This window comes from Castor canadensis, chromosome 1, assembly GCF_047511655.1.
Source record: "Castor canadensis chromosome 1, mCasCan1.hap1v2, whole genome shotgun sequence".
NCBI classification, from domain to species: Eukaryota; Metazoa; Chordata; class Mammalia; order Rodentia; family Castoridae; genus Castor; species Castor canadensis.
The window spans coordinates 135,101,466-135,105,285 of NC_133386.1; the positions used below are offsets into that span (position 1 = coordinate 135,101,466).

At 34.9% G+C, this 3,820-nt stretch overlaps 1 pseudogene; it reads left to right on the forward strand.

Annotated features, from left to right (window-relative positions):
• The first annotated feature begins 1,682 nt into the window (after positions 1-1,682).
• Positions 1,683-2,624, forward strand: LOC109678812 (olfactory receptor 10AG1-like; annotated as a pseudogene).
• The last annotated feature ends 1,196 nt before the right edge of the window (positions 2,625-3,820 follow it).

Consider the following 3,820-nt stretch of genomic DNA (forward strand, 5'->3'; position numbering starts at 1 on the left):
ATAATACTGAAAGATAGTTTTGCTGTTCTCTCAATGAAATATATTTTTTATTTTTTAAATGCCTATAATTATGAACTGCATAATGAAGACAGTTATGGTCAAATGAAGAATAGGAAGAAGTGAGGAACTGTAATAAAATAAATAAACATATGTCATATTTCCAAAAGCTAGAAGAAAAGATTTGAAATTTTTCATCATGCAGAAATTATAAATGTGCAAGGAAAGAACTGTTTAACTAGATTTAAACATTATGCAATGAATACATTGGTCAAAATATAACACAGAACATGTTATATTACAATTTTTATGTTTTTATGTATTAGTTAATTTTTTTAAACAAATATATGTGTGAAGGAAGTCTGATATAGTGCTACTAAAGCATGATAAAGAAATTCAGAGGAGTCTTTGCTCCCATTTCCTGCGAGGGGAACAGGAAATGCTTCTCTCTTTTCTCCCCCCTGCAGTTCCTCTCCTAATAAACTTTACTGTTACTTTTACTAAATCTTTGCGTCTTACTTGAATTCTTCTCCTGCCAGATGCAAAAAAAAAGAAATTCAGAGAAGCACAATAGGATTGTCAAACAACGTAGTCCTTTACGACTGAAGTAATAAGACAATGAAATTGTGGATTTCTCCTCAGTAGGTGCCAATTGCTCAGTGTCTGTAATGAGGATGGTTTGGCTTATCCTGGTCTGTTGACAGAAAACATTCTGGAATGTTCTAAGGGAATTTCAGAGCTAGGTGCCAGTGGCTCACATCTGTAATCCTAGCTACTCAGGAAACAGAGATCAGGAGGATTGAGGTTTGAAACTAACCTGGATAAATAGTTCATGAGACCCTATTTTGAAAAACACCCGACACAAAGCAGGGCTGGCAGAGTGGCTCTAGAAGTAGGGCACCCACCTAATAAGTGTGTGGTCCTGAGTTTGAACACCACCAAAAACTTTAAAAAAAGAATTTCAGAGAAAGTATACAGTGAAAATCTATAAGATCTAACATAAGAACATATAAAATACCAAGTAGTAGCATTCTTTTTTTCATTTTTTGAGTTACTGGCATTTGAATTCAATGTTTCACATTTGCTAGGCAGGCAGTCTACCACTTGATTCATGCATCCAGCCATGTTGGCTTTAGTTACTTTTTAGGTAGGATCTAGCATTTTTTTTCCCTACTGACCTGGACTGTAATTTTCTTACTTAAGCTTCCACATAGCTGAGATTATAGGCAAACTGAGCCATGCCCAGCTTACTGGTGGAGATGGTATCTTGTTGACTTTTTGGCTCAGCTGGCCTAGAACCATGGTCCTTCCAATCTACTCCTCCAGAGTAGCTGAGATTACTAGCATGAGATACTGCATCCAGTCCAAATTATTCTTCCTTTGGAAATAATTGTAGGGATCATGAAAATTGTTCTGGATGACCTGATACATTTTGAGAACAGGCTCTTGTTCCTAAAGGTAAAGTGAAAAACATATGTTAAGTGTTGTCTTACAGCAAGGTATGGTGTTTCATGTTTATAATCCCAGCACTTAGGAGGCTGAGGTATGAAGATTATAAATTTGAGGACCATCTGAGCTACATAGAAAGAAATTGTCTTTAAAAACTAACTAACTAACTAACTAAATGGCATGGTAAATAAATTAATATTTTTATAAAGTAATTAATAAGTATGCCCTCTCCACAGATGAATCAACACCAAAATCCAGCAGAAGAAAATAGAACAGAAGTGATGGAATTTGTTCTTTCGGGATTTTCTGACGTTTCTCACCTCCAGTGGTTTTTATTTGGATTGTTCCTTGCCATCTATATCATTATCCTGTTGGGACATGGCACCATATTATTAATAACAAAAATAGAGCCCACTCTCCACACCCCCATGTATTATTTCCTTGGCAATTTTTCCTTTTTGGAAATCTGTTATGTGTCAGTTACTCTCCCCAGAATGCTTGTGAATCTTGGCACTTAAAGAAGAAGCATCTCTTTAGTTGCCTGTGCTACACAAATGTGCTTTGTTCTTATACTGGGAGCCACAAAGTGTTTTCTTTTGGCTGTGATGTCCTATGACCACTATGTGGTCATTTGTTACCCTCTGAACTATTCTTCACTCATGAATCACAAGGTTTGTACCCAGCTGGTGACTGGCTCCTGGATCAGTGGAATTCCAGTCCAGATAGGACAGACCTTCCAGATTTTCTCACTGTCATTCTGTGCTTCCAACCAAATCAACCACTTCTTCTGTGATATACCCCCAATACTCAATCTTGCTTGTGGAGAAATCTTTGTGAATAAGATGATGGTCTATATACTTGCTGTGTTGTTTGTCTTAGTTCCTTTTCTGTTAATACTTATATCTTATAGCAAAATCATCTCTACAGTTCTCAAATTGTCATCAACCACAAGTCGGGCCAAAATCTCTTCCACCTGTTCATCTCATCTTGCTGTTGTGGCGTTATTCTTTGGACCAGGCATTATTATATATTTAAGACCCAAGTCTAGTCATTCACTGGACACAGAAAAAGTGCTTTCTCTGTTCTATACTATTGTAACTCCCATGCTCAACTGCATGATATATAGTCTAAGGAATAAAGATATGATAATGGCACTAAAAAAATTATTATATAAATAATTCTTTTGAATAAAACATGAGTTGTGTTTTCAGGTCTTGTTTTTCCATGTCTATAATAAACATTCAATTAATATGTATTGTTACCTCTGTCTCTTATTTGTCTCTACAATGATAACTATTTCCAAAGTAAATTCCATTTGTAATATTGAGAAACAAATCGGTCTTAAGTTATGAGCAAAGAATTTGTCACTAAATAAAAAAACATGCAATAGTAATTCCATATATTATTTTGTACAAAATAACCATTCTTAAAAGAACTTTTGACAAGGCTCATTTAATTGAGAGAATTTTAGTAAGGCATTGTTATATCAATTACCAGAAATCATATTTTTTATTGCCACATATTTGTGACATCCATTTTTATAATGCAAGTAGCCAAGGCATGAAATGAAACACACACAATAGAATAGGCAAAAGAATTCAGAGAAACCAGGGTTGGGGATTTAGCTCAGTGGAAGAGCGCTTGCCTGGCAAGTGTAAGGCCCTGAGTTCGGTCCCCAGCACCGAAAAAAAAAAAAAAGGAAAAAATAGAAAAAAAAAGCAAAACAAAAAAAGAATTCAGAGAAACCATGATTGGTCAGGACTTTTGGTTAAAAAAAGAATGGTAAAGTGATTATACCTTCCATGAAAATATCTTGTGTATAAATGAATAAGATAATCTCTCTCTCTCTCTCTCTCTCTCTCTCCAAAACTGGAAAGTATGATACTACATCCTGCCTAGAAACAGGGAGCCTTAGCATATGTTAATAACTCAAATGATAAGCCTAAGTAAGAACAAAACAAGCATGGGAAAAATCACTGCTAATTTTAGAGATAGTAATTATTAGAAACTAATGAAATCTAATTGAAATGATTAGTAATTGGACAATAAAAAATGAAAGAAAAATAGAGTGAGCATGATTTCACAAAAAAATTCAAGGCAGAACTTGGACAAATTCAAGCTATTGCATGTAAAATTGAGTGATGTAGGAACTGAGAAGGCCTTTCTTTCTTATCTTTCTATATATATAAGAAATATAGAAAAAGATAGGTTGTGAGAAGAGCATGTTTTAGCAAAATTGATGTTTATTCTACTAAAAAAAAAGTGCTGCGTCCTACATGATGGGACAGGCTCAATATTGTCAACCTGCCAATAGATAGCTAGCTGATCACCCCTGGGAAAATTGCTGCAGCAAGCATTCAGCATTAGTTTCTCT